The sequence below is a fragment of the Capra hircus genome, assembly GCF_001704415.2.
Source record: "Capra hircus breed San Clemente chromosome X unlocalized genomic scaffold, ASM170441v1, whole genome shotgun sequence".
Lineage (NCBI taxonomy): Eukaryota > Metazoa > Chordata > Mammalia > Artiodactyla > Bovidae > Capra > Capra hircus.
The window spans coordinates 61,408,795-61,432,085 of NW_017189516.1; the positions used below are offsets into that span (position 1 = coordinate 61,408,795).

The 23,291-nt window shown below is 47.9% G+C and overlaps 1 protein-coding gene across 5 annotated transcripts in view; it reads right to left on the bottom strand.

The window, feature by feature from the left end:
- The window catches only part of LOC108634329, a 279,731-nt gene that overhangs the window by 84,454 nt on the left and 171,986 nt on the right, over window positions 1–23,291 (bottom strand). Inside the window, exon 5 of one of the 5 annotated variants that reach the window (XR_001917549.1) lies at window positions 17,313–17,444. The exons of the other annotated variants lie outside the window; for them this stretch is intronic. The gene's annotated coding sequence lies outside the window, so the exon portion shown is untranslated. Of the gene's footprint in view, window positions 1–17,312; window positions 17,445–23,291 lie in introns of those variants that run through there. 5 annotated transcript variants of the gene reach the window in all.

Below are 23,291 nucleotides of genomic sequence, written 5' to 3' on the forward strand. Positions count from 1 at the left end.
TTCCTTTAAAGTTCAATAGCATAGTAATTTCACTTGCCTCATATTATGGGGAAAATTACCTATGAAATAACCTTTATCTGTCACTTTGTAAATGAGCAGAGGGAGTGGAGGAAGCTTCTGACAACCTTTTTCAACTGGGACCATGACGATGGGTCTGTTTAAACTTTCCTAAATGTCAGCAAGAAGATGTACCTCATAACTTACAAACATTCTATTGCTTTCCCTATATATCCCAACTTTATATTCTCACTTATCATTGATATTTCTCTCTCCATCTCTCCCACCTCTTTCTTTACCTCACTTGGACTAGGTGTACACAGGATTTTTTTCTACAGTTTCTGCATTGTGCACCAGGCCTCAGGAAAGTAGACTCTACAAGTAATGGCCAAGTTTGTTTCTAGACAATAAACCAGCTCAAGGAGAGCACACGTAAATCTGCAAGCTGCTAATCCTTGTCTTATCGTAAGTTGCACAGAGAAACGCATGGTAACCAGCATGAAGCAACCACTTAAAGGGAACACGGTCACTTTGTCCTGCAATGAGATGATGAGGAGCCAGCTCCCAAACGTAAGGACCAGAACCAAGAAAACAGCCAGGTTCTTTTCCAGAACCACGGCTGCTGCAGCGGTCACTGATGGTCTCCCGACTGGGGGATGCTCTGAGCCCGGACTGTGCTCTGGAAACTCTCCACCACGTGGATCTGTGGTGGGGGGCCTGGCTGCAGCCTGACCAAGAGAGAATGAGGTACTTGCATGTGTGGTCAGCCACACCCCCATCCCCACTAGAGCCCTAAACCATGATGGTGCCCAGGACAGGGACAAAGAGCTACAGATTGGGCCCCGGGTCCATTTGCGCCTCCTTTGTCTATTGCACCCAATTAAGTAAGCCTGGAGAAGGAGTCTGCATTTCTGAAAACACTCAACTAGGTCAGCTTGGGTTGGAGAGCCAGACAAGCCACATTGGTATAAACTGGTCCCACTACTGATGTCATCAAGGCTTTCTACATCCTTGGAACAAGACTCAGGACTTACATTTGGTGAGAAGCCCCCCCAGTATGGACCAGATAAAGCTGTATTAAGGCACACCTAATGCTGTGACCACAGTGGAACTCTGCCATTCCCAAGCTCTCAGAACTAGGCCAAATACTCGCTAGAAGTATCAACAACCTCAGACATGCAGATGACACCAGCCTTATGGCAGGTAAGTGAAAATGAACTAAAGAGCCTCTTGATGAGCATGAAAGAGAAGAGTGAAATAGTTGCTTGAAACTCAACATTCAAAACACTAGAATCAAGGCATCTGGTCCCATCACTTCATGGCAAATATATGGGGAACTGATGGAAATCGTGACAGATTTTATTTTCTTGGGCTCCAGAATCACTGCAGAGGGTGACTGAAATAAAATTAAAAGACACGTGCTCCTTGGAAGAAAAGCTACAACAAACCTAGACAGTATATTAAAAAGCAGAGACATCACCTTGCTGACAAATGTTCATATAATCAAAGATATGGTTTTTCCAGTGGTCATGCATGGATGTGAGAGTTGGTAACTAAAAAAGGCTGAGCCCCAAAGAATTGATGCTTTTGAACTGTGGTGCTGGAGAAGACTCTGGAGAGTCCCTTGGACTGCAAGGAGATCCAACCAGTCCATCCTAAAGGAAATCAACCCTGAATATTCATTGGAAGGACTGACGCTGAAGCTCCAATACTTTGGCCACCTGATGTGAAGAACTGACTCACTGGAAAAGACCCTGATGATGGGAAAGACTGAGGACAGCGGGAAAAGGGGGCGGCTGAGGGTGAGATGGTTAGATGGCACCAGTGACTCAATCTCTAGCAAACAGTGGAGGAGAGGGGAGACTGGCTCGCTGCAGTCCGATGGGTCACAAAGAATCAGATGCGAGTTAGCAACAGAACAACAACTTGTCGCTTAAGCTGACTCGAGTTCCACAACAGGTGGACGGCAGATAACCGCAGAGAATCATCCGAATCCATCCCATAACCTCCCACAAAGATTCGCACCCCTCCTTTTTTCCCCTTATGTGTTCCATTTTCAACATCTGGCACCTTCTCTCTTAAGGGGACTGGGGCCCACAGGAACAAGGATAGCACTACCAGAAGTACACTGCACACACTCCACAATAGCGGAAAGAAACTGGTAGAAAGAAACTTCCTTTATAAATCCTACCCTGTTTTCCTAAGTCTTATTTTTTTAAATTAATTTCTCCTAAAAAAAAAAAAAAGTTTCTGCTTCCTCCTATTTTTCGGCCTATCCAGTCAAATTACTGTAAGGTTTATTTTATGGGATTAGAAACGAAAACATTATATCCTTTGAATTTTCTTCAAAGGACATTTTGGACTGAACTGTCTGCCAATGACATCTGCAGCTGGCTCACTCTGATTTGTTAAATGTTCAGGAATTTGGGGGGTGGGGGGGCCTGCTGTTCAACACTGTCATTATTAAAAATGAATGTATATAAACTTTCATTCAAAACTGTATTAAAGCCATAGTAATAAATAAAAGCTGTAATTCTCTCATCGTCTCCCTACTTATTATGGCTAATTTGTGTATTCACATCTGTGGAGGAGGAGATGGCAAATCACTCCAGTATTCTTGCCTGGGAAACCCCATGGGCAGAGGATTCTGGTGAGCTATAGCTCATGGGATCGCAAAGAGTCGGACACAACTGGTGAAAACCACACATTTCTTCACATTTCCATGACAAATAACCCTCATCAGCAGCTTGAAACTGGACATGGTAGGAGCATTTCCACCACAGAAACTGGCAAGGGCTATGACTCGGGACTTGAGTTAAACTTTTGTCGATTTCCTAGGCTAAGGAATGTGAAAGTTGCTCAGCCATGTCCAACTCTTTGTGACCCTATAGACTGTAGCCCACCAGGCTCCTCCGTCCATGGGATTCTCCAGTCAATAATACTGGAGCGGGTTGCCAATTCCTCCTCCAAGACATCTTTCCCGACCCAGGCATAGAACCCAGGTCTCCTGCGTTGCAGGTGGATTTCTTTACCATCTGAGCCACCAGGGAAGCCCAGAGTAAAGGAAATGTTGGTTAAAATGGTAATAGTGCAACAATAAGCATTTTACAGCCAACATCCAGTGGACAGCCATTATACTGTAATTAACCAAGACACGACAAAGCAGAAACTATCTCTGGGATTTGAAGCTGTTTCACTACCCAACTCAGCAAAGAAAGTGCTCAGCTACTCATGTACCAGTGAAGTTCTGATGTATATGTTCCCTGTTTTATTTTTGTCTTATTGATTAATACGAATGAATATACCAACCCACTGATGCTTAAAACACGCCTACAAAAGCAGCTGCTAAATAGCTAAATAAGATTCTTTACCATTGGAACCACCAGGGAAACCCTAAATAGTTACCAACCCACCACTAACCACGCCAGTGTGTTCTCATTCTCTCTAATGCTGCCCAGCAGCATTAGTTTTTAAATGGCTTGCAATTATATTTTAAACGTTCCCTTGTTTTATGTCCGTAATCTCTAAATGCCCTCTTAAATAACCCTCATTACTTTGAGCGGTATGTTTAAAAGAACACACCCACTTAGGGGTTTATTACACTGTTTTCTTATTAAGTTCTAATTTTATTCTTCCTGAGTCATAAAGTGCGGCGTCGACTACTGCTCCAATTATTGATTTATTGGCAGGGGGGGGGGTGTCCTTGTGGCCCAATATGAAGCCAAATGTGGAAATGTTCTGCAGGTCCAGAAGAGGAAGGCTCAGGCTGCCTGGCTGGGCTTTGCGTAACACAGGTATTAAATAGACAGACATACACGCTGCAGCCTCCTCACTACGGTATTTGCTTCTTTGGTTACAAGGCCCCTGAAGGTCTCACCCTCAGCTTCTCCCTGTATTACTAACTGTTTTACCCAAGATGACTAAGCGCATTCATGGCTTATTTTCCCTGGGCCGGGAAGATCCCCCTGGAGAAGGGAATGGCAACCCACTCAAGTATCCTTGCCTGGAGAAATCCCATGGACAGAGGAGCCTGGCGGCCTACAATCCATGGGGTCGCAAAGAGTCAGACACAACTGATCAACTATCAACTTTCTTAGTTAATTTATACTTGTTGAAATTTTTCCTAAATATGTGGCTCCATTTGTTTTAGGTATGTCTCTGGTAGACAGTTTATCACTTGCCTTTAATTTGTAATGAGTATCTTTCTGTATTAACAGAGTTTCTATTTGTGTGCATGCACGCTAAGTCACTCAGTCGTGTCCAACTCTTTGCGACCCCATGGACTGCAGCCTGCCAGGCTCCTCTGTCTATGGGATTCTCCAGACAAGAATCCTGGAATGGGTTGCCATGCCCTTCTCCAGGCTGCAGATCAAGTTTCCACGCACATGACGATATATTTTCAATTTGCTGTTCATCACTTTTGTGACATGTTTTACAGCTAACATCATTTCCTTAAAAAGTTAACAACTGGATCGAAAACATAGCTAAATTCATCAAAGCTATAAAAAGCTAGAAATAAATCACTGACAAATTCAGAAAAAGGAAAAGCCAACAGATAAGCAAGCAAACTATCCAGTAATTCCATTCTCTCTTTTTATTCCAAATATGGGTCTATTTTATCATTTCTCAAGTGCAGATATACAGGTACACATGTGTGTATGTGTGCTAAATATACCATATGGCTACGAGGTGACATACACAGATCACAGTTTATATGATACATATTTCTGAATCACACATGGAAACATTCTTGTCACTTGAGGGTTATTCCTTAACTCACCGCTGAGACTTTAGTAACTAGAACATTAGAGCCTCCTGGGAACAGTAATCCAAAATCTATCCTCCAGCTACTCAGAGCAGAGTAGCAGAAAACCAAACATACCAAGAAAAAGCCTGCACAAAATGCCAGTTACTCTATGATTCTCAAGGACAGGGCAGACTCTGATGCCAAGCGCGTGTGCCTGCTTGCCTGCCTGCACACGACAAAGATGGACCTCTGGCCCACCTACCCTCAGCTGGACCCCTCCCTCATCCACCAGCTGTCACTTCTAGAGCTAGGTAGCCTCCCAGGCCCCTACCTGGTCCCCACGCAGGCGAGTCCCTACCCGGATCCCCAAACAGGCAATTCCTGCTCACCAAGGGGTGTGGCAGGTAGAGGAGGAGCTCCAGAATTCAGTGAGCATCGGACCATCTCCTCGCCAGCCCCAGGATGTTACCTGTAGGACGTGGGTCCAGCAGAGTACTGGGGGCAGCTTTCCCTTCCCTTCCTCCTCCGCCATCTGTCAAAACTCAGTCTCATGCTTGCCTCTAACTACAGAGGGAGGTGGGGACGACCTGTGCTGGCCTCACAAGCAGCACGGTGGACGCTGGGCATAGCCCACCTCCAGGATACAGGCGGCCTGGGTTCTCATGGAAGGAGGCACAGGCTTCCCCCGACCCACCCGAGCGGTGCACTGGACCACAGGGAAGCGACCACGGATCAGCAGGACACTGACCTCGCACTGGGCTTTTCAACATCAAGGATCTGAGAAAAGGCCAATTCCTGTGATATATGATGTACAAAGCGGGCTTCCCAGGTGGCTCAGTGGTTAAAAAAAGAGCAATTCACCTTGCAATGCAGGAGACATGGGTTGGATCCCTGGGTCAGAAAGATCCCCTGAAGAAGGAAATGGCGACCCACTCCAGTATTCCTGCCTGGGAAACCCCATGGACAGAGGAGCCTGGCGGACTGTACAGTCCACAGGGGTTGCAAAGAGTTGGACACGACTGAGCGGCTACACAGCAACAACCGCCACCCACGCTAAAGTTGCTGCAACAGCGAACTGACACACTCCTTTCCAAAGGAAAGGCTGTTCTCGACACTTGCCCCTCTCTGCCTCCTAACCAGCTCCGGGGCATCTCCATGTGGTCTAGCATCACACGGTATGACCCTATTCTTCAGAACTCTCGAGAAGGAAACTCTTCAGTGGCCGTTATCTCTCGATCCAGTGCTCTGACTACACTGGGATAATAAAAAAAAGCCACGTTTCAAGACACTGCCCCCTCTCCCAGTCCTCACACTGCACAGGCACTGTAGGATCTCAGCGACATGAAAACGAGGGAAGACGATGTTGAAGGACCCACGGCTGGCAAGGCTTGAAGCAGTACGTGCAGCTGGCCCCTGGGTGTGGAATCAAACAACAGAGGAGGGCCGTGTCTGCTGGTCTGGCCAGATGCCCAGATTCTAGGGAAATGGACACTGGGAGAGAGTGATCTGTGATGAGGATGTCTGCAGGGGTGTGAGGGTTTGGTCCGAACAGGCACAGAGTATATTCCTGCTCACTAAGCGGGGGGTTACGGTAGAGGAGGAGCTCAAGAATTCAGGGACCGTCAGCCACTCTCTTCCCCGGCCCCAGGAAGAAGACACACATAAACGGCCAAACACAGCAAAAGATGCTCAACATCACTGACTATCAGCGAAATGCAAACCAATGACATAATGAGGTATCAGCTCACAACTGCCAGAATCAGTTCAGTTCAGTGGCTCAGTTGTGTCTGACTCTTTGCGACCCCATGGACTGCAGCACGCCAGGCTTGCTTGTCCATCACCAACTCCCAGAGTTTGCTCAAACTCATGTCCATCGAGTTGGTGATGCCATCCAACCATCTCATCCTCTGTCGTCCCCGTCTCCTCCCACCTTCAATCTTTCCCAGCATCAGGTCTTTTCCAGGGGGTCAGTTCTTCACATCAGGTAGCCAAAGTATTGGAGCTTCAAGCATCAGTCCTTCCAATGAATATTCAGGACTAGAATAGCCATCACCAACCAGTCTACAAATAATAAATGCTGGAGAGGGCGTGCAGAAGAGGGAGCCCTCTAGACCGTTGGAAAGAATTTCAGTTGGTGCAGCTACTATGGAGAACAATACGACCAGCAACCCCATTCCTGGGGCATACATCCAGACAGAGCTCCAACTCACACAGACACATGCAGCCCTCTATTCACGGCAGCACTAGTCACTATAGTGGAGGCAGGGAAAGAAGCTCAGTGCCCGTCAGCACAAGAGCGGAGGGAGACGGCGTGGTAGAGGGGAACAATGGAGTACCACTCAGCCCTAAACACAAATGGAGTTACGCCCTCTGCAGCGACACGGTGGACCCAGAGACGGCCACACTTGAGTGCAGGGAGTCAGAGAGAGGAAGGCAAGCACCGCCTGACGTCACCGGTCCATGGAATCTACGACACGACACCAGTCGGCTCCTTACAAAACGGAAACAGGCTCACACACTCAGGCAACAGGCTTGTGGGTGTCAAGGGGGGTGAGGGCAGGGGATCGATGGACTGGGAGCTTGGGATTAGCAGACGCAAACTCGGACATACAGAGGGGATAAAGAACAACGTCGTACTATATAGCACACGGAACTAAATACAATATCCTGCGACACGTCATAATGGAAAAGAATATGAAAAAAGAAATGTACGTGTGTGTGTGCGTATATATATGCGTAACTGAATCACTTTACTGTACCGCATAAACTAACCCAGCACTGTATTTCAGCTATACTCCAATAAAATAAAGTTAAAAAAAAAAATTACGAGTTTTTCTAAGGACAACACTTAGGTAATGGTTCATAACACATTTTTAAACTATATTTTACCAAGCCCTTCAGAACACATCTTTCTTTAAAATCACAAATAAACGCCGAATCTTAATTTTCATTCTAGTACACATTTTGTATCATTTGGCCATTTATTTTTAGCCTAGAGATATTTAATGATTTTCATTATTATTAAAGACACAAATGAGTCCATGAACATGTGATGAAAGCTGGATTTCTTTAGAAAGAGAACATGTGATATGTTCTTACATGATTAGAAAGTAAAACTGTTGTTGCAATCCCTTGGTGTCGGGTCAACTTCAGGAGAGCTGATGAAAGAAAAATATTTAGATGGTATGTAAATTTTACATATTTAAAAACTAAAAAAAAAAAAAGTAGATGTGGTAGGAAAATTAGTGGTTGCTGGGGGCTGGAAGGGAGGCAGGAGTGAACAGAGGGCTCCCGGGGCAGTGGGACTACTCCGGACGATACTGGCTTCATGAAGATGGGATGTGGTGTGCTGGGTAAAATCCATGGCACACTCAGCACAACGAGTAAGCCCTAGAGTAAACTAGAGACTCCAGCTCACAATTACGTGTCAATGAGTGAAGTGAAAGTCGCTCAGTCGTGTCTGACTCTCTGCGACCCCCTGGACTATACAGTCCACGCCATGGGATTCTCCAGGCCAGAATACTGGCGTTGGGTAGCCTTTCCCTTCTCCAGGGGATCTTCCCAAGCCAGGGATTGAACCCAGGCCTCCCACATTGCAGGAGGACTCTTTGCCAGCTGAGCCACCAGAGAAGCGCAAGAAGACTGGAGTGGGTAGCCTCTCCTTTCTCCAGGGGATCTTCCCGATCCAGGAATCGAACCAGAGTCTCCTGCATTGCAGGCGGATTCCTTACCAACTGAGCTATCAAAAATTGTAACAGAACAGATGAAACTAAGGCAAGATGTCAGTGAAAGACTGACTGGAGTGAGAAGCGAGGATACACAAGAACTCTGCCCTTTCTGCTAAATTTTTCTGTAAACCTGAAAGTGCTCTGAGAAATAAAATCTAACTTTTTAAGCAAAAAAAAAAACAAAAAAACAAAAAAAGACACACACACAAAAGAAACAAAAAACCCTCCATCTGCAGAGCTCAGAAAATGAAATGTTTATGATGGTAGGACATTGAGGTGATGTCTTCATCAGTAAGTTGCAGAGACAGTCTGAACGCATGGCACAGTATATCACAATATGTGAAATATAATTCGGAATTAAACAAACTTCCAAAAGATTAAAAAAAAACAAAACAACCAAGTGATCCAAAGTCTCAAGACCAAAGTTCCATATGGTTTGCATAAAAGCCTACCTGAAGAGGTTACCCGACCATTTTGAGATGGTTCCTGCACCCCCTGACCCCCGCCCTGGCTGTCTAGACTATTCCCCATGCTTAGAGGCCTTTGTGGGAGGAGGGGGTGGTGTTCATCATGTCCTCCTGACTTGCAAAGGGGCACATGAATTGCAAATAACTGGGGACTTCATAAATTTGTTGGAGGGCTCTGTTCCCTGGCAGGCGGAAAATCGGGGCCAGGGTGACCTCGGCAAGAAGGCAGCATGAAGCACGGCGGGGCAGAGTCCTCCGTTACCCACCTCGTGGCTGACCCCTGCATCTGATCAGGGGCTGGGCGGTGGCGGGGGGGATGCTTTATCACAGTTTATGGGGACATGCCTTCGCCTCCTTGGAACCACCCCTGAGAACACCGCCGACCTGTCTGCAGGCTGGTGAGCCAGCCCCGGGAAATCTCAACTGCTCCCTCAACCGCTGAAGACTGGGCAGACGGGGGTGGGGGTGCCTCAGCTCCCAGGCCTTCCAACAGGCACCCACCCCACCACCACCCCCCGAAAGGCTCCTTCAAGCCCATTAACTTTGAATGCGGTCGCCACTGACAAGGCCGCCCATTGTTTCACCGTGGCTGAATTCCGTGAAATGCTGGGTTTTGAATGCGTTGAGTGAAAAATTCTTTCCCGAGCTGTGAAAAGTTGGCAAGGGCCTGATTCATGGGTCTGGAGCTGAAACAATGCTCCCCCCGTGCAGCTCAGTCATCGGGCAGGCCTGCAAAACGAAGGAGAGACTGAAACACAGGCGTGAGCCAGGGACCAAGGATGCCACAGCAAACCATACACCATCGTGCTCTCATCCGGGGGAAGAAGCATACGGTTGCAGAGTGCTCCGGGATGATCCGAAGATCAAACAGCCACGTCGTCGAAGGAGAAGCGAAAACAAACAGAACACCAAATTTAGAGCCACCGTTCTCTGAATCTGAGGGCTTATAATATTACTGGTTTTTATCACCATTAGGAAGAGGTGAGTTGAGCCTACAGCTGAGTTAAGCCTACAGCTTCCCTGGTGGCTCAGCAGTAGAGAATCTGCCTGCCAAGGCTGTAAGACGTGGGTTTGAGCCCTGTGTTGGGAAGATTCCCCTGGAGAAAGGAATGGCAACCCACTGCAAGGAAATCCCCTTGCCTGGGAAATCCCATGGAGAGAAGCCTGGTGGGTTATACAGCACACACACAGAAGCCAGCAGCTTCTTACTGTATCTGTCTGTGTGTGTGCTAAGTCACTCAGTCGGGTCCGACTCTTTGCGACCGCATGGACTGTAGCCCACCAGGCCCCTCTGTTCATTGGATTCTCCAGACAAGAATACTGGGGTGGGTTGCCTTCTCCAGGGGATCCTCCTGACCCAGGGATTGAATTCACATCTCATATCTCCTGCAGGACCTGTCAAAGAGCTGTATTTCTTGACGAGATCATGCTGACATTTGGACATCAACTTTGACTTTTCAAGGTTGCCCCTGCCTGTTTTGCCCTCTATGGTGTATCTCTTTCTCACATGCTCTTGGAATCCCTTCGAACGATCTGTCTCCAAAACTCCCCCAAACCTATTCTCAACTGAACACACCACCTTCCTTCAACTGCAAAACAGGAAGCCATCGGCCTCACCCATGCACCCATTTTAAGAATCTTATGGACACTTTCTGTAGTCAGACTCTATTCTGGATTCAAGAAGTTATTTCTTTTTTAAAAAGAAATCATTTACCTTTTTTTTTTTTTTCAGAGTTGGAGTGAAGTTTTATTTGGGGCAAAATGATGACCGCATCCAGGGAGACAGGACCTCAGATAGCTCTGAGAAACTGATATGGACCATTTTTTTTTAAGTCTTCTATTTAATTTCTTACAATACTGCCTCTGTGTTTTTTGTGTTTTTTTTTTTTTTTTTTCTGGCCAGGAGACATGTGAGATCTTAGGTCCCCAACCAGAGATCAAACCTACACCCTATGTACTGGAAGGCAATGTCTTAACCACTGGAGCCCCCCCAGGGAAGGCCCAAGAAATGTTTCTTGATTATAGAATACATGTACTAGGGCCAGCTTGCTCTCACGGTTTCTCTCCTTCACTTACCTTCTCTGGGTTGGTTCTTTAGCCATCCCCAGGCCTCGGGAGTTACTAGTGGTACCTGCCTCCTAGGCTCTTTCTGACAAATGAACTCGAACCCCTGTGAGATGCTCTACACAGTGGCATCTGACCTTGGCGTCCCCTCACAAGCTCTAAGAAGCTTCATTGATATGAACCATGTCACATAAGCAACTCAGAGAAACCCAGTAATCCTTTCCTCACTTCCATTAGCATACACCGTTTAATACCCTGATGATTGCTCAGTTGTGTCTGACCCATGAATCAGAGCACGCCAGGCCTCCCTGTCTATCACCAACTCCCAGAGTCCACCCAAACCCATGTCCATAGAGTCGGTGATGCCAGCCAGCCATCTCACCCTCTGTCGTCCCCTTCTCTGTATCTCCTCTCTCTGTATACCTACTTATATCTATATGCATATATGCATTCAGAAACACACACACTAGGGTACATAATACCCCAAAGACTGACTCATTGCATGTAGAGAAGGCAAAGAAGCATAACTACTGTTTACTTAAAATAGGATAGCACTGTTTAAACTGCATGTTAGCCAGCAGTGTTCATGCTTGCACCTTTCTGTAGGAATTGCACATTCAGTCAACAGTCAATATACGGAGACAACCTAAGTGCCCACTGAGGGGTGCATGGACAAAGATGATGTGGTGTATCCGCAGCACATACAGATGGAAGGGACCACGCTGCGCTCAATCACTCGGTCGTGTCCGACTCTCTGCAACCCCATGGACTGTAGCCCACCAGGGTCCTCTGTCTATGGGGTTCTCCAGGCAAGGATACTGGAGTGGGTTCATTCCCTTCTCCAGGGGCTCTTCCCCACCCAGGGATTGAACCCAGGTCTCCCACACTGCAGGCGGATTCTTTCCCGTCTGAGCCACCAGGGAAGCCCAAACGTACTAGAATATACTGCTGCCGCTGCTGCTAAGTCGCTTCAGGCGTGTCTGACTCCGTGCGAACCCATAGACGGCAGCCCACCAGGCTCCGCCATCCCTGGGATTCTCCAGGCAAGAACACTGGAGTGGGTTGCCACTCACTTCTCCTACTCACCCATAAAAGAGATGGAATTTTGCCATTTGTGACAACATGCATGGACCTTGAGGTTCTTACGCTTAGCGAAATGAGTCAAACACAGAAAGACAAGTATCTTGGATTTAAGTCATGTATGGAATATGAAAGAGAGACGGATGAACAAACCAAACAGAAGCATTTTGATACAGAGGACAGAGCAGTGGGTACAAGAAGGCAAAGGGGCAGGGAGCCGGTGAATTGCAGTAGGGAGCCGGTGAATTGCAGTAGGGAGCCGGTGAATTGCAGTAGGGAGCCGGTGAATTGCAGTAGGGAGCCCGTGAATTGCAGTAGGGAGCCGGTGAATTGCAGTAGGGAGCCGGTGAATTGCAGTAGGGAGCCGGTGAAGTGCAGTAGGGGGGTGATGCAGTAGGGAGCCGGTGAATTGCAGTAGGGAGCCGGTGAATTGCAGTAGGGAGCCGGTGAATTGCAGTAGGGAGCTGGTGAATTTTAGTAGGGCATCAGCTGCACAGTGACAGGTGGAAACAGTTTCGGTGGTGAGCACACTCTATTGTATAGAGTAGAGATACAGTGTCGCACACGAGACCTATAATATTACAACCAGTTACCTCAGTAAAAAGATACATTTAAAACTGAAACAAATTAAGTGAAATCTACACGGAAGTGAGAGTTGGACCATAAAGAAAGCTGAGTGCCGAAGAATGGATGCTCTGGAACTGGGGTGTTGGAGAAGACTCTTGGGAAGTCCCTTGGACTGCAAGGAGATCCAACCAGTGCAACCTAAAGGAAATCAGTTCTGAATATTCACTGGAAGGCCTGATGCTGAAGCTGAATCGCCAATCCTTTGGCCACCTGATGCAAAGAACTGACTCATTGGAAAAAGACCCTGATGCTGGGAAAGATTGAGGGAGGGAGGAGAAGGGGATGACAGAGGATGAGATGGTTGGGTGGCATCACCGACTCAATGGACATGATTTTGAGCAAGCTCCAGGAGTTGGACAGGGAAGGTTGGCATGCTACAGTCCATGGGGTGGCCTAGTCAGATACAACTGAACCACTGAACTGAAAATACACATGGTGAATAAAAAATTTTTTAATGCATGCACATTCTCCTTCCAAGACAAACTTGGTTCTTCATCTTGAAGTGAGGATACCCTGCCTTGCAGACCACTGGACTTTCCCCAAAGACAGGGTAAACCCCCAAGGCTCCCCTAAATACCCAGCCTGGGTCCCCAAAGCTATGAGCACCCGTGGACTGGAGGTCTAACCCTGATAGGGACAGTGGCATTTTCTGAAGGTAACCATAGTTGGTTCTAGGGAGGACTCCCTGTGACCCTGTGCAGAACTGCTGGGTGAGTCGGGGGGAGTGGGGGGCTGCTGTGTTCCCCCTGACTCACCCCCACAGACAACTCAGCACATCCCTCAGCCTCTTACCCATCGAACTTACCCGTCTGCCAAGGACAGAGAGGCAATGAGGCCCCTGGTCACAAAGATGTGATCTCCACGTGAGAAACGGGGGCACTGCAACCACCAGGAGACACTTAGAAAATTACTATGCATAGTAGCTTTACCTGAGGGCAAACGTGAGCTTTCTTCCCTGATACAGAGCTCTCAACCTCACTCCCCGTTGTGAGCCATCATTAGTTGGGGGGAGTCGGCCATCTGACTAATTTGAAAGAAGTTCGTTATTCTTGGACTCCCCATTTATTTACTCCAGCAAATAATGTGAAAAATGCCGCTCCTCATGAAACAATTGGCCTTTGCAGCAGTTATGACTTGCCTGTCCTCTGTGTTTTTAAAAATATGTTTTCAGTTACATAATGGTTCACATTATCTGCTAAGTACCAAGGTCACACTAAGTTCAGGTTTTGAAAATACCTGTACAAATAGAGTTCTGTAAAATGAATTTTTTTCCCCCCTTGGGGAAGATGGGGAGTTGGTTTCATTGTACCATTTTATCAAACAAACTCAAGCATTTGCTTCAACTGACTGACCTCAAGCTATTCCTCAGCATCTTATAATTGCTGGGAGAAATGAATACCTGATAAAAGATGGTTATGAGATTAATTCTGAAGACACCAAAGAATTCAGAGCCCCAGAAACCTAACTGTGCTCATGGCAGCGACCTCATTTAACCACACACTGCAGACAAAGGTCATCTGTTGCTGTTGGTACTAGGTATGCCTGCAACCAGTGGTTATTTCCAATTCTTGCCATTTTAATCTGCAACAGGGGCAGACTTCCTGTTGCAGAAGAAAATGTGAAAGTCAAAGTGTTAGTCACTTAGTCGTGTCTGACTCTTTGCCACCCCATGGACTGTAGCCCGCCAGGCTCCTGTGTCTGTGGGACTTCCAGGCAAGAAAACTGGAGTGGCTTGCCATTTGCTTCTCCAGGGCATCTTCCTGACCCAGGGATAGAACCCGGGTCTCCCGACTCGGGGGCAGATTCTCTGCCATCTGAGCCACCAGGGAACTGCAGAAAGCACCTGTCTAGACCAGTCTCATGATCATAATATTTATGGATCATAAGGGTAACCACCCACTCCCAGCGCTTCTGAAACCTCAACACCCTCGTGTTCCCGGTCATCTCATTAAGCAACATCTCCATCTGAAAACCTGCTTCAAACCTACTTTAAAGCGACTCTTGTTTCTCAATGACCCCCTCACGCTCCCCCAAGCTGTCTGGAAGCCCTTGGAGATGCCATGGATTTGGGAAGCTTCTCTCCTTAACATGGGAAGATTCCATGCAGGTTCCATCTATGGTGTTGCAATGATGAACTAAGTTGGAGAAGAGCACAGAAGAGGCTGCTGTTCCGAGAAGAGAAAGTGAAAATGAAGTTAGTTGCTCGGTCGCATCTGACTCTCTGCGACCCCATGGACCATAGCTTACCACGCTCCTCCGCCTGTGGGATTTTCCAGGCAAGAGTCCTGCAGTGGGTTGCCATTTCCTTCTCCAAGAAGAGAGACTATTGCTCTGTGTACCTAGACGTCTGCCCTAGGAGGAGGACTAGGGCAGAAATAGCCCTTCGGTTAAAGGAAAAAAAAAAAAAATCCTAGTCCAATTCCCATGGGAACCACTTGGAGACGAAACAGCACTACCCTCCTCTGCTCAGTAAGCCACAGCACCACGAACACAGTTAACTCCCTACCATACACTTGAACGCCACCAACAGAGCTGATGGCGAATGCTCCCACCAAGAGACAGAAGTGGAATTAGGTCACACGACGGAATTGTGAGCTCACCTACACTGGCGATCATTTTGCGGCTGACACTGGTTATCAAATCAACACTTCCTACACCTTAAACTTACACTATGTCATACGCCAAGTATACTGCAATACAGCTGGGGGAAATACCATTGAGCTATGCCCACCTTAACCCCAACCATGAACTCCTTTATTCCTATGCATGCAGTGATTCTTTCAGCTCTCACCTGTCTCTCAGCTCTCTTGAAGACTCAATTACACCCCCCAAGTGGTACCTCCTATCTCTCAAGAACAGTTAGTCTCCGATGTACAAACAAATTCCCTTCAGAGAGCATCTTTGTAAGTCCAATTGGTCCAAAAAGTCCCACAGACTCGGCCTAGGCACCCAACTAATACCGTCAAGCTACAGAGTGTGTTAGCCACTCAGTTGTGTCTGACTCTTTGCGACCCCATGGACTGCAGCCCGCCAGGCTCCTCTGTCCGTGGGACTCTGCAGGCAAGAACACTGGAGTGGGTTGCAGTTCCCTTCTCCAAGGGAGTCTTGCCGACCCAGGGATTGAACGTGGCTTCCTGCATTGCAGGCAGATTCTTTACATCTGAGCCACCTAGAATGGTGTAGTGTAATAGGTTTATAATACTTTCTACACAAATTAAAAAAAAAAACAAAACACCAGGGACTTCCCTGGTGGTCAAGGAGCTAAGAATCTGCCTTGCAATGCCAGGAACACGGGTTCAACCCCTGGCTGGGAAAGATCCCACATGCCTTGGGGCAACTGAGCTCAAGAGCCACAACTAGAGAAAGCCTGTGTGCAGCAGTGAAGATCTTGTACGGCCAAAAAAAAAAAAATTAAAGTAAAATTTGGAAAAAGTTTCAGAAAAGCAAATACAACGGTTAGCAAACAGGTATTAATGTTACAATATAATACCCTGAAAAGTCTAGTAGCACAGTGCAACAGCTGGCGCTTTTGAGCAGTACCAAGCTACGACGTCACTGCTGCCAGACATCCTGGGCGTGAAATAAAGACACTGTCTGTGGTACTCGACTCAGCGCTGTACAGCAAGGTACACGAAAACACAGCCACTTGTAAAGGACAGAGGCACGTGACCCAAATTAGGCAACTGGACGCGGGCACGCATGTTCGTATCTCTGAAGGTTCACAGCTTGGAGGTGCGTATGCAGGGGACTGCTGTGCAGAGCGCTTAGGACTCCACTGGTTTGGCGATATCGCAGGCAACCCATGCAGCCACCTCTTGTCTCCCGTGAATACCGCCTGCGTGTTCCTAATTGCATTCTCCTTAAGATCTTATGTGTTCCATCAGTATTTTATCATCCTTGCACAGAAACGTGCCAAGAGGCAGATACCCAACTCAACTCAAAGGGGAAAATAATATGGAGCGTTGTGTTAATCACAGAATGCAGTTTTATTAGCGGTTGAGAAGACTGTTTCTCAAACTCCCCTTCAAAACAGACGACCTGGACTCTGTCCGGAAGGATCTCCCAGCAACCTCCATATCCTTGTCTTGTTAGCTATATGTACTGCTTTATTTTTGTAAAGCGTTTTTAAATTGAAAGTGAAAGAAAGTGAAAGTCGCTCAGTTGTGTCCGATCCTTTGCGACCCCAAGGACTACACAGTCCATGGGATTCTCCAGGCCAGAATACTGGAGTGGGTAGCCTTTCCCTTTTCCAGGGGATCTTCCCAACACAGGAATCAAATCCAGGTCCTCCCGCATTGCAGGCGGATTCTTCACCAGCTGAGCCACCAGGGAACCCCAAGAACACTGGAGTGGGTAGCCCATCCCTTCTCCAATCTCCCAACCTCCCCACATGTAGGCAGATCTCACCAGCGAGCCACCAGGGAACCCCAAGAACACTGGAGTGGGTAGCCTATCCCTTCTCCAAGGGATCTTCCCGAACCAGGGTCCCCCACATTGTAGGCAGATTCTTCACCAACTGAGCTATCAGGGAAGCCCATTCTTTTTTAAAATCACATCAACTAAATACAATAACAATTTGATCATAAATTATTTACCCGGCCATACTGGATCTTAGTTGCGGCAGGCGTGATCTTTGGTCGCAGCCCACAGGGTCTCCAGCTGGGGCGCTCGGTCTTAGTAGCCACAAGGCGTGTGGGATTTTCCTTCCCTGGCCAGGGATCGAACCCAGGTCCTCTGCGCGGAAAGGCAGATTCTTAACCACTCGACGGTCAGGAAAGCCCCGATTTGCTGGTTTAAATTATGCCAGTCATGTTTCTGCAGTTACTTACTGTCTGTGCCTGTTTTTTTTTTCTCACATTTATGGCTCTCCTGAGTCAAGCCTACCACACCTAGGGTACTGCAGATTCCTAGAAGGTTTGCCATCATAGTACATGACTGATTCGTCACAAACTGATGTCCAAAGGAGCAAGTGTCAAGCCCCAACCTCAGCTCTCCGTCCGTCCAGTGCTAAACTTCCAGCTTCAATACAGAGATGTTCCCCCGTCCTCCCAGGATACTAATCTCAGAAAAAAAATACGCCAGGAGTTTTCAGCGAACACAAGGCAAGCATTAAAACTTTATTCTCCGTAAACAAGAGTAATCAAGCTTTGAGAAAGATCTGAAAATATATCTAGTGACATTTTACCTCGAAGTTCAATCTTCCTCGCCTAAATAGCTGTGAGATTAGATCTAGAACAAATAACTCTTTGACCACGTGAGCAGACGTTTTTCACTTGACTCTGAGAGTTTGAGGTACAGCAATTTTGGTCTCTGGCGATGAGTGCAAGGGCCCTGAAATTCATCTCTGCTCTTTTTTGCATGTGTTTCTAGAAAATGATCTGTTTGTAACATGTGCTGATATAATCCTGTATCCAGGTAGAACAAGTATGCTGTTATCCAACGGAGCTTAAGAAAACACTTGGGCTGTTTTCATACACATGTTAATAACTATGTGAGTTAAGAACAGTGGAGGTATTATGTTTCTTTATAAACTAAAAAGATTTCTGGAAGACTTCAGGCAAAGATAAGCATCAGGCTCCTTAAGCAAAATTCTTAATTCCATGTTAATTGTGACCACCAAGCATTTTGTGGTATAAAACTAAGACATTTTACTAAATAAAGTAGAAATTCTCAGTTTCACAGAGAAAAAATGCCTCGAATTACTGAAAAAGTCCTACATGATAGCAATTCGTAGGTATTAAAAATGATCCTTCCCAAGATGTCCTTAAACAGCATGTGACATTTTAAGTCCAATGTCAGTGAATAGTTTATCAGCTAAATTATCAGCTTTCCTGGTGGCTCAGATGGTAAAGAATCCGCCTGCAGTGCAGGAGAGCTGGGTCCGATCCCTGGGTCAGGAAGACTCCCCTGGAGAAAGGGAGGGCCACCCGCTCCCGTATCCTTGCCTGGAAAATCCCATGGACAGAGGAGCCTGGTGGGCTACAGTCCATGGGGTCGCAAAGAGTCGGACACGACTGAGCGACTAACAGGCACATCAGCTAAATTACCAAAGACAGCAGCAGCTTCTTCATTCACCTGCTCCTTCCCCCTCACTAACATTTTCACACATGCCAGCAGCATGTAGTTCATGTACACAACGGTGCTGCTTCGCGATGTCTGCATTCTAAGAGGACAGTCGGCTAATTGACGCTGCAAGAGGCACTATCTGACCACAGCTATATTTCATGCGGAAATGAACACAGTACTGTGACTCAGATAGGCACCCGAGGAAAAGACTTCAGCCAGCATCTCGACCAGCCCATCCCTGTCCTGCCCGCGGGTCTCTCCCCGAGGCCCATTCCTCCCCGTGTTCAACTGTCTCCGTGAGACACACTTAGCCCCGGACTCCACAAGGAAGTGAACAACTCCTGCCTCAGGCATGGTCAGTTCAGTTCAGTCGCTCAGTCCTGCCCGACTCTTTGCGACCCCATGGCCTGCAACACGCCAGGCCTCCCTGTCCATCACCAACTCCCAGAGCTTACTCAAACTCATGTCCATCGAGTGGGTGACGCCATCCAACCATCTCACCCTCTGTCGTCCCCTTCTGCCCTCAATCTTTCCCAGCATCAGGGTCTTTTCCAATGAGTCAGTTCTTCACATCATGTGGCCAAAGGATTGGAGTTTCAGCTTCAGCATCAGTCCTTCCAGTGAACATTTCAGGGCTGATTTCCTTTAGGATAGACTGGCTGGATCTCCTTGCAGTCCAAGGGACTCTCAAGAGTCTTGTCCAACACCACAGCTCCAAAGCATCCATTCTTCGGTGCTCAGCTTTCTTTATGAGTCTGACTTAATTAGGACTTCCACCAGGAAGGGCACCAAGCGGCTAGATGCTCCAGGGTTCCCCAGACGAGAGACAAAGCCTTCAGGAAACCAGGAAGCAGGCCCGCTGCCTGCGAAAGCGCCGGGCTCAGGACCCCCTGTGATCCACTCAGGCTGAAGCGCACAGATCCCCCGGGGGTGTGCTGAGGCGCACAGATCCCCCGGGGGTGTGCTGAGGCAGGCCCCTTAAGCGACACCCTGGGACAGCCACTGACTGCCCTTCTCCTTTCTGCCCGGGCTAGGCACAAAGTCCCGCCACTCTGCACACTCTCCCCACCAAGCAGGCCAAGGCCGACGGGGCTCTCGGTCTCATCCATAGCAGTCAATGTCCGAAAACCTCTTCCGAAGAAAATCTGCCCTTGTTCTGAGAAACCACAGCACGGAAACTACAAAGTGTCTGGAGAAAGGGTCCTTTGATTCTCCGTGTGCCTCTATACAACCAGCGGAAGATCACTACAGTATCATAATGTAATCAGCCTCCAATTAAAATAAATAAATTGATTAAAAAGAGAAGTCATAACGGGTTCCTTCAGCGGGCGTCTCGGAATCTGAGACACATGTCACAAATAGAAATGCCACAGGTCTGAGTTCAGGCCCTATCTCTGATACTCAGATGTGGGAAACGGGATTAGAAATGAGGCGGGCTGTTGTGTGCTTTTTCGTGAATTCTTCTCTTCCTAAGGTCTTCCCTGTAGCTCAAATGGTAAAGCATCTGCCTGCCACACAGGAGAGACCCAGACTTGATCCCTGGGTTGGGAAGATCCTCTGGAGAAGGAAATGGCAACCCTCTCCAGGATTCTTGCCTGGAGAATCCCATGGACAGAGGGGCCTGGCGGGCTACAGTCCGTGAGGTCGCAGAGAGTCAGACACGATTGAGCGACTACTACATATTCCTAAGACATAAGACATAAAATTCTGTATTAACAGATCAAGGTCGTTTCCATAGAAATTCTTGTTGTCATGGCATCTATGAGATCTCAATTTGTTTTTTCACTTGCAAATGCAGTACACGGAAACAAATGACCAGTTTTCCTATCAAATGCAGTTCATGCCTGCTCAGCTGTGTCCGACTCTCTGCGACCCTATGGACTGTAGCCCGCCAGGCTCCTCTGTCCACGGGATTCTCCAGGCAGGAACACTGGAGTGGGTTGCCATTTCCTTCTCCAGGGGATCTTCCAGACCCAGGGGTGGAACCCGACTCTCTTGCGTCTCCTGCATTGGAGACGGGTTCCTTTCCAGTTAGTGCCACCAGGGAAGTCCATATCAAATGCTTATCTAAACCATGACTATCTCAGACCGCATACGTCTGGATTCTCCTCCACAAGCTGAGGGCTGGGTTTTCAACCTCTGGGTTTTTTGGTCTCACCATCTTTCACCGGCCCTTGTCTGTTCTTTACTATTCCTGGTAACCCTGGTGAGGGTAGGAATCACTTCTTCCAGCACAGCGCTGAGCTCATTTCTTCTAACCTAGATCACTATTTTCTCTAGATCTGCTCTCCGTAGACCGCAGCCCCCATGGACATGCCTGAAACGGGCCTGGGGTCAAACGTGTCTCTTCCTCTGTGCCCCGTTCAGAGGAAGAGGAAGTCTCGTCTTGAGACACTGCTGCTGTTGTCCCATCCCTCGGGCGTGTCCAGCTCTTTGCAACCCCGTGGACCATAGCCCGCCAGGCTCCTCTGTCCAGGGGGATTTCCCAGGCAAGACTACTGGAGTGGGTTGCCCTGTCCTCCTCCAGGGGCTCTTCCCCAAACGGGGACCCAGCGTGCACCTCCTGGACTGGCAGGCAGACCGCTGCGCCGTCCCAGTGATGACTAGTAACCTACCACTTCTCATTCCGCGGCCTGCAATCCCTGCGTCGGGGTGGCTTTTCCTTTCCCACCGAAACCCTCCCAGCCACTGTTGCTCTGGCCAGCAGTCTCTCAGTCACTGTTTTCTGCTCACAGGGGTGACCTTCCTTCCTGCCTGTTATGCCTGTTTCACCCGCCTTGACTGTTTTGCCCAACACCGACATCCACAACAGCAGGAAGTCTCTGAGCGTGAAATGAGTTTCTGGAGGGGGAGCGTTTCTCTCAGCTGGAGGAAGAAATCCACTCCCAGAAATGAGCTGCCGCCAAGCAACGCATTTTAAAAGGTTGAGGTCATTTGATAAGCGCCACGTGAAAATGTTCCATTAAAATTGGTCAAGTCACTGTAACAGAGAGAAGAGAAAGCGTGAGTCACCAAATTAGATCAGGCCCTAGACCGCCGGTTCATTACGCCCTCCAGGGTGTCCTTGGCGATGCTCTGAACAGCAAGCATTATAATAAGGAAGGAACCTACCGATAGTGACCTTGAGAAGAGTATCAGAAACAGAAATGGGAGAAGTTCTTTAACCTGCTGCTGCTGCTGCTAAGTCGCTTCAGTCGTGTCTGACTCTGCGACTCCATAGACGGCAGCCCACCAGGCTCCACCATCCCTGGGAATTCTCCAGGCAAGAACACTGGAGTGGATTGCCATTTCCTTCTCCAATGCATGAAAGTGGAAAGTGAAAGTGAAGTTGCTCAGTCCTGTCCGACTCTTAGCAACCCCATGGACTGCAGCCTACCAGGCTCCTCCCCCGTCCATAAGATTTTCCAGTCAAAGAGTACTGGAGTGGGGTGCCATTGCCTTCTCCTTAACCTCAAATGGTCAAAATGTGTCTTGTATCATTCAATATGTTATACAAGCTTTCTGTTTCACTCTATAGGCTTATACAGCTAGGCTAATACTATTGCCCAGTAGCTATCTGGCTATTACATTTATATTTAAGTGACATTAAAATTAAATGAGGGACTTTGCTGGTGGTCCAGTGGTTATGTAGGAAACATGGGTTCGATCCCTGGTCCAGGAAGATCCCAAATGGCACGGACCAACTGAGTCTGTGCCCTAGAAGTACTGATGCCCACTAGCCCTAGAGCGTATGCTCTGCAATTAAGATGAGCCACTGCAATGAGAAGCGTGTACACCAACACCAAAGATTAGCCCCGCGCTCACCACAACAAAGGGCTTCCCTGGTGGCTCAGCTGGTAAAGAATCTGTCTGCAGTGCGGGAGACCCTAGTTCGATCCCTGGGTTGGGAAGATCCCCTGGAGAAGGGAAAGGCTACCCACTCCAGTATTCTGGCCCGGAGAATTCCCTGGACTGCATAGTCCATGGGGTCACAGAGAGTCATTCACTTCACACCACAACAAAAGAGAGCATGCATGGCAAGGAAGACCCAGCACAGAGAAAAATAAAATAAAAAATACAGCTTCTCAGTCACCTTGGGCACCTGTCAAGGGGTCAGTGTCACATGTGGCCAGTGGTCACCATTTTGGACAGTACAGGTCCAGGAACTCTGGGTCAGCATGGGAAATTTCACTGGACAGCTCTGCTACAAGGATATACTGTGTGAAGGCTCAATCTCAGGGCTTGTGTGTCTGCTCTGGGGGGTGAGCCTTGATTATGCCCCCTCAAGTTAGTGTCTGATCAAGTCAGTTACGGTTTTTCCAGCAGTTGTGTCTGGATATGAGAGCGGGACCATAAAGAAAGCTGAGTGCTGAAGAATGGATGCTTTCGAATGGTGGTGTTGGAGAAGACTCTTGAGAGTCCCTTGGACTGCAAGGAGATTCAACCAGTCCATCCTAAGGGAAATCAGTCCTGAATGTTCATTGGAAGGACTGATGCTGAAGCTGAAGTTCCAATCCTTTGTCCACCTGATGAGAA